This window comes from Dipodomys merriami, unplaced genomic scaffold (genome assembly GCF_024711535.1).
Source record: "Dipodomys merriami isolate MVZ:Mamm:240054 unplaced genomic scaffold, mDipMer1.0.p SCAF_25, whole genome shotgun sequence".
Lineage (NCBI taxonomy): Eukaryota > Metazoa > Chordata > Mammalia > Rodentia > Heteromyidae > Dipodomys > Dipodomys merriami.
Genome location: NW_027203937.1, coordinates 13,976,104 through 13,991,660, shown reverse-complemented (window position 1 = coordinate 13,991,660; position 15,557 = coordinate 13,976,104). Strand labels below are relative to the sequence as shown.

Here is a 15,557-nt window from a genome sequence, read left to right as displayed (position 1 = left end):
GTGCTATAAGTATAGAGGGGATCATCTGTATTTTTGGAAGGTCCTACCTCACAACAAATACTGAATACTTATTTAGTAAAGGAATAAAAGGAAAGAAAAGCTACACTAGCTCCCTTTTTTCCTTCAATACTAGGGTTTGAATGCAGGAGCTTGTTATTTTTTAGTATACACACACACACACACACACACACACACACACACACGCATGCACGCACGCATGCACGCACACATCAGTTTTTGCCCAGCTAGCCTGAAGTGTGATCCTATTTATGCTTCCTTTACACTTCCCTCATAGCTGGAAATGAATAAAAAGCACCCAGATTTTTAGTTGCTTGAGATAAGTCTTGAGAACTTTTATGCCCAGGCTTGCCTTGAACTGTGATTTTTCCAAATTTCCACCACTCAACTAGCTAGGATTAAGGCCTGAGCTACTGCATCTACCCAGCATGTCTATTTTTAAAACTGGGCTATTGTTTTGGGGTTTTATTTTTTGTTTTTATTTTAAATAAATTCTAGATATAGGGGCTGGGAATGTGGCTTACCAGTAGAGTGCTTGCCTAGCATGCATGAAGCCCTGGGTTCAATTCCTCACTACCACCTAAACAGAAAAAGCTGGAAGTGGCACTGTGGCTCAAGTGGTAGAGTACTAGCCTTGAGCAAAAGAAGCTCAGGGACAGTACCCAAGCCCAGAGTTCAAGCCCAAGGACTGGCAAAAAAAATAATAAATTTTAAAAAATAAATAAAGTCTAGATAAAAGTCCCCTGTTAAATATATGATATGCAGGCCTTTCCTCCACTTTATTGATGACATTCTTTGAAGAAGATAAGTTTTTTTAAATTAATCCTATTTTATTTTATACAACAAAAGTTTTTTTTTCTAGCTGGGAATTGGCTTAGCAGTGTAGTGCTTGCCTAGCACACACGAAGTCCTTAAATTCAATTCCTTAGCACCACATAAACAGAAAAATCCAGAAGTATTGCTATGGCACAAGCAGTAGAGTCTAGCCTAGAGCAAAAAGTTGCTCAGTGACAGTGCTCAGGCCCTAAGTTCAAGCTCTTTTCTAATTCAAGATCATTAAAATTTCCTCTAGATATTCTTCCAAGTTTTATAGCTTTAGCGCTTACATTTTAGTCTATGGTCAATTTTTATTCAGTTTGGGAACATATAAAGTTAGGTTCCAACTTCATTCTTTTACATATATATATATGTATACACACACACACACACACACACACACACACACACACACACACACATCCCGATGTAAATTGTAGCACCATTATTGACATAGTATCCCTCATTCAACTATCTTCACACTTTTGTCAAAAATCAAATTGACCACAAATTTGAGAGCTCATTTCTGGACTCTAACCTATCTGTCCAATCCTTTTCTTTTAGATTTTTTTTTCCTTAGTATCATACTATGTAGCCAAGACTTCAAACTTACAAATCTTCCTGCTAGAATTGTACCAACACACAAGGCTTCTGTGTCTAATCTTCATGCCAACACTACAACTTGATTAGTACAGCTTTGCAATACATTGTAAAATCAAAATTGTCATCTCTCCAACTGCTACAGGAATTTATTCCAAAGAAATCTTTAAAAGGAGAAAATTATATGCAGTGTTATAGGTAAAACACTGCAATCATACAGCAGTGTAATTTATAACATAAAAATAAAAGCCTAAATGGTTGTGACTGTTGGTTTTACATGTCACCTTGGCTAGGTTATAGTACCCAGTTGGATTAAACATTATTCCAGTTATGTTTATGAAGACATGTTGTATATGTTTGGTTAACATCCATAATCAGTTAAGTAGTATATTCTTGATGGACCTTATCCAACCAGTTGAAAGGCCTTATTAAAAAACAAAAAAACAAAAAAAAAACTTCTCTTACAAATAACTCATCTGCGATTCTACTTTGCTGACAGAACCCTGACTAATATGGCAACTTAGGTACATTATGAATCATTAAACTTTATAATGAAAATTGTTAAGGGGGGAGAGAGGTTATGCCTCAATTGGTAGAGCACTTGACTAGCAATCAAAAAGCATCAAATTCAATCCTCAATACCTCACCAAAAAAAAGTAACATAGACAAATAATTTTAAGCCCAGAGAAAAGAGCAAACAATGATCTATGTTATGATTCAACTATGTAAATATGTATAATATAAAAAGAAAACAAAGATGCCTATTAACATAATTAGCATAGTGGCAAAGATTAAATTTTAAATTTATTAACAGTGGTATAAAAGTTTGTGAGCCAGACACAGGTGGTTCACACCTGTAATCCTAGCTACCCAGAAGGCTGAATCTGAGGATTGTGGTTTGAAGCCAATCCAGAGAAGGAAAATCTGTGAAACTCTCATCTCCAATAAACTACTCAGAAAGGACCAGAACCGGCAGAAGAAGCACTTGGCCATGAGTTCAAGCTACAGGACTAGGAAAAAAAAATTGTGAAACAGAACTCCGGATTTCTTTGTATTTGGTGCTAAGGACTGAATCAAGGGCATCACAAATGGTAGACAAGCACTATACCACTCTGAGCACTCTTAGCCTAAACCCTATTATTTAAAACATAGGTAAATCAGTAACATTCCATCAAAACGCACCTAGAATCCTAGCACTGGGTAGACTATGGCAGGAGGATGACAGCTCAGGATCAGCTTGGGCAAATAACAGAAACGATGTATCAAAGAAACAGAAGAAAAGTAGCATCACGTATTAATAAGCCTTATTAGAATTATAAGGTACTTTATTGACACTAATCTAAAAGAGGACTGCCAATTTTGAAATATTTCCTTGACTACTACTAAAAAGACTGACCCTCAGACAGGGAATGTAGCAGTAGAGCACTTGCCTACCATGAATGAAGCCAAACCAAAACCAAACATGAAAACAAAACAACCTAACAATCTAGAAGGCAAATAAGCTTGTAACTGCTCCAATCCAATGTCATTTTTTAACAACGTGCAATTTCTTTACTCAAATGGAGAATTACCCAGAATAAGAAAATAGCTAATCATTGGCTTAACAATTTTCCATAACCTTAGATAGCATCAGGAAGGTCTTCAACTTTTACTCATGTCAGAAGTATTTGTACTAGGCAGCTATGTATATGGCACAATAAAGTTTCTTCTCTCTTACCTGTTTCAGCCATTGACAGGATTTTCTTTGTTTCTTGAATTTGAGAAAATTAATGTAAAACAAAAAATCTATCAGTCAAAAAAGATATTTTTATTTGAAAGAAAAGAGTATGATCAAGCTCATTTTCAGTCAGTGGCCATGCCTTAAGACAAACTATTCTCTCTTGAGTTTAGGACAGACAGAAATTAACAAAAAGCTATAGGATATTAAGAGTGCATGTAAACTAATAACAATATGAATTCTAAAGTGTTTAATAGTGAGGAGTATTAATATCTACAACATATTTGTAAATGCTTCAAAGTAACATGGATTGATTAATATACTGAGGAATGACTAGACAGGCAATAAGCAAATACAAAAAAATATAAATGAAATCTAAATAACAATTATCTGGGAGCTCATGTAAATAAATACATGTGCATATTTATGATTCACTGATATATACTTCAATTATTTCTAGGCTGAATAAGAAACTTGGGCTTTCAAAAGTTTATCATTATGGATTTTTCCATTTTGTTCACCTTGCTTTCTGTTTTTTAGTTGTTTTACAAATTGTATAAAGAGCTTATTGAATTTTTCAAGAAGCATCTATCCTGAAGGTCTGGCAGAGCACATGCGTAGCATGCTCAATGCCTAGCTTCAATTCCCAACACTAAAGAAAGAAAAAGATTTCTCCTGATACTAAAAACCTTAAGATACTAATTCCATATGGGAAATAACCCTGAACAAAAGAGAATGTTGTAAAATAGTAATTCTCAAACAAATAATGGCAGAATCAAGTTTTTCCAACTATACCAAATCAATCACCACCTATCCTCCAATCTAGAAATTTAAATTTTGCTCCTCTAGCCCATTGGGAATTCTTTCTGTAAGTGAACTACTATTACTGATGAGACTATGTGCTAATGTATTATGGGGAAAGGATGAGGGCAGTAGGGAGGACAGAAAGTTAAAAATCACTATCATAAGGCCTGGGGATATGGTTGAGTGGTAGAGTATATACCTACCATGTACCAGGCCCTGTGGTGCAAGGGAGTACTACAAAAAGAGGAAAGAAGAAAGAACAAAGGAATGAAGGAATGAAGGAACGAAGGAACAGAGGGAGGGAGGAAAGGAGAGAAAGAAAAAGAAATGAAATGGGGAAAGGAGGGAAAGAAAAAGAGAAAGAGAAAGAGCACTGTTGTAAAGTACTTAAGCTAGGAACACATCTATATAATACCTGAGGAAAATGAATGCTAAGAGTAACAATGTGTTTTGCCATAGTTACAATGTAATGACATTAAAATGTGAAGCAATTAAATGCTTCAAATTCTAGCTTAAGCTCTCTGATACAAATTCTTCTCATTTATAAAAATGAACAGTAAATGATACATTAAAATTGGGGATGTAGCTCAGTAGGAGAGCATTCGCCTAGTATGTGCAGGTTTCTGGGTTCAATTCCCAATTATTAGACGGAAAAGAAAACCAATCATATGCAGTCTAACATTAGTAATTCTGGCACTCTGGAGGCTAAGGCAGGGGAATTTGAGGCCAGCTTGGGCTACTTTGGTTACATGATGAAACCATGTATAAAAGATAGCTATTTAGTCTCCTAGGATTATTCTTGAACATAAAGTATTTGGTATTGTGAAAGTCCTTAATAAATAATCTTTCAAAGAGTGCTAAAGGGTTTCCCAGGCATGCACAGGCCTTAAGTTCAAAGTTAATGAAAGTAATGGTTGAAAAAAAAAAAAAAAGTAATGGTGCTGACTTGTTCCTCATTTATCTCCAAAGTACAATAAGGTTGGGGAAAGAGGATGTTGGGGATAGAGTGACTACCATACTATACTTTTTTAAAAACGAGTAGAAATACATTACATGTTAATTTGTTTACATTTCTCTAATAAAATTCTGATGATTATGTCAGGTGGATTTTTTTAAATTTAATTTTATTTGTGAACATACTGTACAGAGGAGTTACAATTACATGGGCAGGATAATATGTACATTTCTTACCAAGAATTGCAGCCTCCTCCTTTGTTTACCCTTCACATCCCTTTCCAGCCTCCCCCCTCCCCCCCAATCCCAATCCTTCTCCTTCCCCCCCCCCCCCCCCCCGCACCGACGTTGTAAAGCTCGTTTTGGACATGACAACTTGTACTTCTCATTGTTGCAACAGGTGTCAGGTGGATTTTTTTTAAGTAGTTTTACAAAAGGGTTTCAATTCCACAAATCAGATTATGAATACAAAGCACCTTGATCAATTTCACTCCTTCCATCATTCTACCTCACCTTTCCCCATCTTATCCACATGTCAGGTGAGCTGTTTGGGTTTTGGTTTTTGTTTTTACCATTTATATAAAAATTCTTTTTGAGGTGGGGAGAGTATGAAAATTTGGCATCATTAGTGTTTTATTATATTAAAGCTCATAATCCATTTTATTTTCAAATTTCTTATTTTTTAAAAATGTGCTATTTTCATAATAAAATAAAAATATTTTGAAACAAGGAGAAATTCTATAAAGACATGAAACAATATTTTAGCCTAGTATGCCGTGATTACCAATTCCTGGGGTAGGAAAGAGTTCAAAGAACAAGGAATTCTAAGAAATGCCCACAGAACTGAGTTAAAAGCACTGTTAGTGGTATTACTTCAAATTCCTAATAACCAAGTTCTTCCCAGCTTACAAACTATTGTGGAAACCACCCCCCCCCCCACATACACACATATATACATTTTAATATATGTAACATAAAATACATATATTTATTTTATGTTTATATATATGTGTGTATTTAGATCCTTAAGGGTGTAAGCTAGCTATGAAGTAACGAGATAAATGAGCTGAGAAGTCAGAAGTATCTAGCTTCACCATCATAGCTGTGCTGCTTACCCTTAGGCAATTCAAGTATTCTCTTCTATAAAACAAATATAAAGTACATCTGTCTTGCTGGACTCAAGCCTCTATGATGTGTGCCACAATCCCAGCTTTTTGCTTTTAGGGTGTCTTTCAGATAGGGTCTTGCACTTCTGCTCAGGCCAACCTCAGACTAAAATCCTCCAATCTTCATGTTTCTTCACTCCCAAGTAGATTTCAGACATGGGATATCTCACACACACACACACACACACACGCACACACACACACACACACCAAGAAAGAGTCCTGACAAGCAGTTCAAATGTATAAACAAAATTAAAAACCACTGCTACACTTAACAGTAAGTCATAAAATTACAACTCTTCTACCTAGTATCTATATAACCATCTGCAACTAATTTTCACATATTAATCTTCACATCAACTCTGTGAATTAAATATTACTTCTACTTGCAAAAGAATACAGATGTAAATAAGTACCCAAGTTGCTCTTTGCCTAAATTCAAATTTAGGGCTCCTCTTTTTACATCTATTTCCTTTTTAAGAAAATGATAGATAATATTGCAGTGATACACAAAGTACTAGAAGGACAAGAGTTAAAATAAGGAAGACATCTGTCCCAGCTTTGTGGAAATCAGGCAGGTGGGGCCTGCAAATCCTATAGAGGAGACAGATAAGGAAGCCATGCATATACTGGCATTTTCATTTGCCAGCCCAAATTATTCAAAAGGCAGCTAGCTCTCAATGTGGTTCAAGCAGTAGACCTCCTGCCTAGCAAATGCAAGGTCCTGAGTTCAAACCCCAGTGCCAGAGAAAAAAATATTCAAAAGGCATTTATCTATACAGGAGTAAATGTTCTGTCAGCTTCAGCTGATACTTAAACAATCGGAAAGGAAAAGAGATATTGGAAAGTGTTGGAAGCCAGGCGCCGGTGGCTCACGCCTGTAATCCTAACTACTCAGGAGGCTGAGATCTGAGGATCGCAGTTCAAAGCCAGCCCGGACAGGAAAGTTTGTGAGACTTTTATCTCCAATAAATCACTATAAAATTGGAAGTGGCACTATAGCTCAAGTGGTAGAGCGCTCGCCTTGAGCTGAAGAGCACAGGGACAGCGCCCAGGCCCAGAGTTCAAGCCCCATGACTGACCAAAAAAAAAAAAAAAAAAAAAAAAGGAAAGCGTTGGAAAAGGAAAGGTAAAGGAAGAAAGCCCCATAAATAAAAATGAATTTCCTAATGCTACACATAAATCACTTAACGTAGATTCCATATATAGAAGTCAAAACATAATGGAGTTTTGTAACTACAGTTAGATCAACTGTAGAAAATTAACCAGTACCACACAAAATCATATAAGGTATCAATGAATTGCTAATTCTTTCTAGACTTACTACTACACTATTCCTTAAGAGGTGTAATCTGAAAATAAGAAAAAAACAAAACAAAAAAAAACATAGCCCAGCGCCAGTGGCTCATGCCTGTAATCCCAGCTACTCAGGAGGCTGAGATCTGAGGATCATGGTTCAAAGCCAGCCCAGACAGGAAAGTCATGAGATTCTTATCTCTAATAAACCTAGAAAACTGGAAGTGGTGCTATGACTCAAGTGGTAGAGCACTCGCCTTGAGCTGAAGAGCGTAGGGACAGCACACAGGCCCAGAGTTCAATTCCCACGACTGACAAAAAACAAAACAAAACCATAAATGATAACCTGATACCCTATAGCTCAAAACAGGATTTAAGAGAATAGGAAATTATTCAAGGAAGAAAAGAGCTTAAAGCAGGGCAGAAAAAATATGTTAATAAAGCAACAATGCCAAATAGAAATACATTTTCAGGCACAGATGACACAGAATACTAGATAAAGCCTGATCTTTCATCTCAATAAGAAATATTATCTTTAAACTATACAATCATGACCATCTGTCAGTTTATCAGCAATTTTTTTTCTAGTTCAAACCGTGGACATTAGGATTTTCTTCAGAGGAAGAAGACCAGAAGTAATTTAAAAGGATGTTTCTAGATTTAATAGAGCTCAAAAGTCAATATAATGATAGAGGCAAAAGTAATATATTACCTTTAGAATTTTAAAATGTCATTTAAAATCACTATCCAAGCATTTGCTAATTATGTGACAGTAAATCAACACTTCTGTGATCCACAGTCTACTATCTTATAAAATGGGAACACCTAGCTCACAGGGATACTGTGAAAACTGTGAAAACTTTCTTCTATATAAATGGTAACTGCAATTAACGTAAACCTATCTTTGCCAATATTTCGAAAGCACACATGTACGCAGGCACTCACAAAAGCATACTGAATGAAGAAAAATTTTATTTTAACTCTGACAGCACTATTTGCCAAACATTCCTGTATCTTCCATGCACAAAAAATAAAGCAGCCTGGGGAGTGAAAATAGCACAGTGCTTCTGGAGCCAGGTGGCTAAGGACTGGAATTGAGGTATGCCACTTATTTGCTGCAAAGCCTTGAACAAGTTTCCTTTATAATCATCTGCTTCCTTATCTATGAGATACCAGCATTATTATTCTGGGGGTTGGAAAAAAAAAAAACACGTTAAACACCTCATACAATGTCTGGTACTTGTGTTTAATAATGTAAGCAATTATAAGTTTAGCATCACTTAACAATGAGCTACCAATTTTGGTTTTCAAAGGTTTCTCTCTACTCAATATTTTATTTAGTTGCTTCATAACCCTGAAAGCTAGACACAGCAACTGTCACTAACCTCATTTTACAGTGAGGATCAAATGTACAGGGATAAAAATTATTTTTACAAGCTCATGCAATAATATAGATTAAATTAAGGTCTCTGAACTTTCTCAGCTCTTCATTATTCCCTCACCCCAAATAGAGCATTCATTACTTTTTTTACAATTAAGGTATCTATGAAGAGGATAACCTTAAACATTTCTAAGGAGGAGGAGGAGGAGGAGGAAGTGAAGAGGAGGAGGAGGAGGAGGAAGTGGAGGTGGTAGTGGCGGGCAGCGGTAGTGGCGGTAGAAGTTTTTTCCCACTTTCTAGCTATGGCTCACAAAGATTAAGAGAGGTGGTTATTAAAATCATCAGCAGGGGCTGGGAAGGTGGCTCAGTGGTAGAGTGTTTGCCTTGCATGCCTGAGGCCCTGGGTTCGATTCCTCAGCACCACATAAGCAAAAAGAAAAAAAGCCGGAAGTGGTGCTGTGGCTCAAGTGGTAGAGTGCAAGCCTTGAGCTGAAGAGCTGAGGGACAGCGCCCAGGCCCAGAGTTTAGGCCCCACGACCGGACCCAAAAAAAAAAAAAAAATCAGCAATAGAATAGAGGATTGTCCCAAACTGCCAACTGCTAATTCTAGCTTTATTCTGTTTTAGTTTTCCCAGCAAAGTCAATGATCTCTTACAATTACTGTTTTTAATCTGCTTATTAAAGTATTTGACAAGGGCTGGGAAGATGGCTCAGTGGTAGAGCGCTTGCCTTGCATGCATGAGGCCCTAGGTTCAATTCCTCAGCGCCACATAAGCAGAAAAAAAACTAATAAAATGAAAAACTTGACAAAAAAGAGATAAAACTTATAGAGGCAGCTTTCTGCCACCTTTATGATCATATTACTTCATTTCACCCCTCTATTTCAGTACTTACCAACACTATGTTGTATTATTCTTAGCTCAAAAACCTGGACTGCTTGGCTGGGCACTGGTGGCTCAACACCAGTAATCCTAGCTACTCAAGAGGCTAAGATCTGAGGATCAAGGTACTAAGCCAGCCTGGGCAGGAAGGTTCATCAGACTCTTACCTCCAACTAACCACCAAAAAATCCAGAAGTAGAACTGTGGCCCAAAGGGTAGAGTACTAAACTTGAGCAAAAAAGCTCAAGGACAACCCCCAGGCCCTGAATTCAAGCATCAGAATACACACACACATACACACACACACAGGAACTGGACTGGACCCTACTATATAGTTGCTGTACATCCTGCTTGATAGAAGAGCCTAGCTACGGTAGAGGACTCAATAACTGTAAGTGGATAAATATTTCAATGAAACTTCTATGTACAATTGATCTACACTTTAAAAACAAAACATACAGAAAAGAAAGTAAATAAGTAAATTAATGAACAAATAAACTCTTCCAGAAATAAAGAAAGAGAAATCTGGGCATGTTATGTTAGGCTATAAGAAAGTAAAAGAAACAAACACATTTTTATTTTTTTATTTTTGGTCAGTCGTGAGGCCTGAACTTTAGACCTGGGCGCTGTCCCTCAGCTCTTCACCTCAATGCTAGTGCTCTACCACTTGAGCCACAGTGTCACTTCTGGCTTTTTCTGCTTATGCTGAGGAATCGAACCCAGGGCCTCATGCATGCAAGGCAAGCACTCTATCACTGAGCCACCTTCCCAGCCCACAAACACATTTTAAAAGCTTCATAAGGCAGAGAAACTTTTGTGTGAAGTTAAATAAGCCCTTGTAGCATTTGAAGTATCTCTACAGAAAGACAAAAACACAGGAGCCTGGAAAGACACGGTTTCAAGTTAAGACCCAAAAGTAGGGTGCTTATTTATATTTAGACTTGCAAAACCAAGTTGAAAATTTCCAAGAAACATTCTTGGCCTAAGATATTTCAGTAGTTTTCAGGTCAAGACTGAAAGAGAAAAGGAAACAAAATAAAACAATGAGAATGCAAAGATCTGTTTAAAGACAGTAAAAGGTGTGGGGGAGGGGGGGAAGGATGGGATGGGAAGGGGAAACAAAGGAGGAGGCCACAATGCTTGATAAGAAATGTACACATTATCTTGCCCATGTAATTGTAACCCCTCTGTACAGTATTTTCACAATAAAAAACAAAGAAAAAAGAAATAAAAAATAAAAAAGACAGTAAAAGGGAAGACAATTTCAAGCTAAAATAAATCCCCTAAATGTTATGATCTCCTTGGGTTTACATATTGGAATGTGATTCCTCTTCACTGAAAAACTATTCTTGAATAAAGTTCAATGTAACAGCAGTAAATTTACAAGAGTAAATAGGACTAAATCATATTATTCATTCAACAAATATCATTGGGCTTAAAGCAATGAACTTGAGTAGAACAAACTTCCTACTATTAAGAAGCTTTTTCATTCTGATAGTAGGAGATGGATGATCATTTAGACAAACAGACGGTTGATGGGATGGGGTGGGATGGGATGCAATGCAATACAATGCAATGCAATGGTAGGCAGTGAGTTCTAAACAGAAAAAGAATGGAGGAAGAGAACTGGTAGAGTGCTGATTTTATAGAGAATATACTAAGCATTGAACCCAGGGCCGCACCCATACTGCACAGGTACTCTACTTCTAAACTAGTCTCCAGTCCCTATTTGTGTCAGTTATTTTCAAAGTAGAGTCTCATTTTATCTCCAAGCCTCCAGTGGGAAGATACAAGCTTCCTATTTATATCCTCCCCCCTCACCTCCAATCACTGAAAACAGGCATATGCCACTTCATTCTTCCATATGCTTTCCTTGTAGTTGGGATAACAAGCAACTTCACAATACCCAGCCATTGGTTGAGATGCCATCTCATGAACCTCTCTTCTCACTGTAGCTGGTCTGAGCTCCCCTAATCTCTACCTCCCAAGTAAATTTAAACCACGGTGCCCATCTTACACTGTTTTTTTGTGTGTGTGTTTGTGTGCCAGTACTACAGCCATACCTCCATTTCTCACTTTTTTGGCTGATTAACTGGAGATAAGAGTCTCTTGAATTTGTCTATCCAGGCTAGCTTGAAACTGCAGTCCTCAGATATCAGCCTCCTAAGTAGCTAGGATTAGTTTGAGCCACTAATGCCTGGCTAGGATTAGTTTGAGCCACTAGTGCCTGGCTATACTGGCATTTTGTTGTTGGTGGTGGTAGTGGTCATCATCGTGGGGCCTGAACTCTGAGCCTGAGTGCTGTCCCTCAGCTCTTCAGCTCAAAGATAGCACTCTACCACTTGAGCCACAGCGCCACTTCCAGCTTTTTCTGCTTATGTGGTGCTGAGGAATCGAACCCAGGGCCTCATGCATGCAAGGCAAGCAATCTACCACTGAGCCACCTTCCCGGTCCCCTCTACTGGTTATTTTTTATTCAGGGTCTCACTTTTTGTTCAGGCCTATTTTTCACTTCCTGCAATCGCTGGGATGACAGGTATAAACCACCATGCTCAATTACTGCTACTGAGATGGAGTCTGGAAGGCTTTACTGCTCAGGCTGGCCTCAAACAGCCTAATCTCAGCCTTCTCATAGCAAAACTGACACATGTACCACTGCACCCAGCTATTGGTTGAGGTCTCATGTATATGCCTAGGCTAGTCTTGATCCACTGTCTTCCCAATCTCAGCATCCCAAATAACTTAGCATTCTAGGCATGAAACACCACCAGCACTCTGTAAAGGGTTAATCTCGTAGTTCCTAAACTTTAACAAACACTAATATTACTTGGAGGACTTAATAGACTTCAGTACCCCAAATCCAGAGTTTTTCATGTTTCGATCTGGGATGATACTTGTCAAGTGTTCAAGTTTTCAGATTTTGCTGGTTCAGGGACCACTTTGAGAATTAATTATTCCAACTCAAAAGATTAGGTAGGTATTCTATCTGGTGGGCCTTGCCTTGCTTCTTCATTCATACATTGATCCATTTAAAGTGCTAGGCACTAAAACTAAACTGATCCTAGCCTCAAGAAGTTCACAGGCTAAAATATATATGAACTCAAATTTAATTGGGATAGAGTAACAAGAAGAGGACTGTTAAGAATGTTATGTACATGAGCCAGTAAGATAGAAGAACAACTCACTGGTAAGGAGGAAAGGATAAGACCAAGGGACTCCTTCCTAGAAATTCAACAAGGGTTTTTTCCAGAGTGAAGTAAGGGGTAAAAGGCAGGCATTCCAGGTAGAAAATGTATCACATGCAGAAACAGCTGATGAATAAAGTACAGGAAAGTACAGAAAGAGGGGCTGCAAAGACAGGCACTGGTCTGATTTCCACAAATTTCTTTTTGGTTGTTGTTGTCATCATCATTTTTTGTTTGTTTGTTTCTTGCAGTACTTGGCTTTGAACTCAGAACCCTAAGCTTGATTAGTTGGCACTCTACCTCTTGAGCAATGCTATCAGGCCTGCTTTGGCCAGCCTACTTAGAGATGAAGTCTCTTGCCTTTTTCGACCAAACTGTCTTCAAACTTACATCCTCTGGAGCAGCCACTCGAAAACTAGAATTTCAGGAGTCACTATAGCCTAGCTTCTTTCAGGTTTTTTATTTCATGTCAAGGAAATAAATCTTTGGACAATGAGGCACTGGTGCCACCAAGTTTTGTTTTAGGAAGATTCTTCTGGATGCACAAGTGCCTTCCTTTAAGGCATTCCTTCCTCTGTGCCTCAAAACATCTCAGTAAATATACACTGAATTGAACTGAACCAGTTTTCTATCAAGTGACCTCCTATGGATGAGGGGCCCAGTCACTTTCCTTTCAGGACTAATTTTGGCCAAGACAAGACTTGTAAAACAGGTCCAGCAACCTCCATTATTTCACAGTACTCCCAGTACAACTGGAGTCCCCCACAGGGCCTTCATTGTTTACATGTCTACCTCACTCTAGATTTTGAGCTCTTGGAAGACACAGACAGTCTTAATAGACTGGGAATCCCCTATCTCTTCGGAGGAAGCTTGAAACATAGTAGCACTCCAGACTCCAGTAATGCTGAATAAACAGATGACTGAACAGGCACACTGATCAGGTAGACCTAAGTCTTCATGTAGCTAAGAATACAAACAAGCTCCAGGAAATATTACAGTGTCCGTGTTCCCAAAACCCTTTTTTGCAAGGTGTAGTTTCCCGTTCAGTGAGGTGTACCTGATTTAGTATTTCCAAACAGAAACAACAACGTTTCAGTGGCAGAACTCTCAGTGGGCCTCTAAAGTCGCCACTGGGGAGAAGTCACTTTGACTGTTGGAAAGGAAAGATGATGCCAGCAAAGACTTCACAGTGGAGAGGATTCTTCTGTGGAATATCAGACGCTGAGTAAATTTGCTACCTGCTTGTTTCTGAAGCTTAAAATGCAAACTCTTAGAACTTAAGGTTGGAAGTGACCAAGAGGGAAGAAAGAAAGAAGAGAGAGAGAGAGAGAGAGAGAGAGAGAGAGAGAGAGAGAGAGAAAGAAAGAAAGAAAGAAAGAAAGAAAGAAAGAAAGAAAGAAAGAAAGAAAGAAAGAGGGAGAGGGAGGGAGGGAGGGAGGGGAAAGTAGGGTTTTACTAGCAGCCACAGAACTAACTCATCCTTTCACCTTTCAGCCTAAAGACAATTGTCCAAAAGGTGAAACAGACAAGGACTTTGCTCCTAAGACCAAAAGAAAACACCCGATACTTCTCAAGTGGTTCTGGCAAAATACACTTGACGTCTAGAAAATTCCAGGCAGGGAACTTTGGAACTGGGCTAACGGTGAAAGTGAACTAAGGACGCTCCTTTCCCTGGGTCTTTTAACTTCCCAAGTGCGGGAGGATTCCCGGTGGGGGAGGGGCCCGCAGCTTGGATTTATTCCCTGTGTCCCCCGCACCCCACACACACACACACGCCCGGGGTGGGGAGTCGAACCCTTGAAGGGATTCCCGGAGCGGGGACCGGTGATCCCGCCGTGCAGAGGGAACCCGCTTTCCCAGGCTTCCCCATCCCGGAGACGGGTTGGCGACCAAACCCCGCGAAGTTTGGAAGGGAGTGGGTCACAGACCTAGGTGTTCCCCCCCCCCGGGCCAGCCAGGCCTCGCTCCGGGGTCCCCCGGGCGGGGGGGGGGGGGGGGAACCGGCGCGGCAGACCCAGGTCACCCCGGGGCAGGCACCGGGCGCCTTTGTTGGTCCGGGCGGGCCGAGCCGCTGGCTGGCCTGGCGGGGCGGCGCGACCTCCGCTCACCTGGCGCGCGGCCCCGCCGCGCAGAATGAATGGGCGCGGGCCCCGCCCCGCACCCCCCCCCCGCCGCACCCCACCTCAGCCCCGCACCCCAGCCCGGGCTCCGGCGGCGCCGGGGCGCCCGGCTCTCACCTTGGGCGCTCGCCGCGGCTCCTCCACCCCGGTGGCGGCGGCGGCCGGGCCGGGGGTGGGCGCGAGCGGCCGCGGCACTTTCTCCTCGGGACTCGGGGTTCGCGAGCGCGGAGCCTGGGGAAAGCGAGGGGGGGACGCGGGCGCGCCGGAGGCCCCGAGGCGTGTGAGGGAGCAGGCGCGCGGCGGCGTTCGCGGAAGGGAGTCCGCGGCGGGGACGCGGAGCGCGCCGAGCCCCCCGGAGGCGCGAAGGGTGAATGGAGGGGGCGGGAGCAGCTGGGGAAAGCCGCGAGGGGCGTCGCCGGGCAGCCCGCACCTCCGGCCCCGGCCGCCGCCGCGGAGCACCGCCGCCTCCCCCTCCCCCCGCCCGCCACCTCGCTATTGTACGCCGCCGCGGGGCCCGGCGCCGGCCGCGCCCACCGGCCCCCGCCCCTCTCGCCGCCGCCCCGCCTCCTGCAGGTGGGAGGGGGCGGGAGCGCCGGAGTGACCCACGTGAGCGAGGCCC

General features: G+C 40.9%; 1 protein-coding gene across 2 annotated transcripts in view; it reads right to left on the bottom strand.

Moving 5' to 3' along the window:
• Pak1 (p21 (RAC1) activated kinase 1) overlaps positions 1–15,322 on the bottom strand; it is a 140,353-nt gene extending 125,031 nt beyond the window's left edge. For both annotated transcript variants that reach the window (XM_070034937.1, XM_070034940.1), the window contains exon 1: positions 15,056–15,322. The gene's annotated coding sequence lies outside the window, so the exon portion shown is untranslated. The remainder of the gene's footprint in view (positions 1–15,055) is intronic.
• Positions 15,323–15,557: the final 235 nt, after the last annotated feature.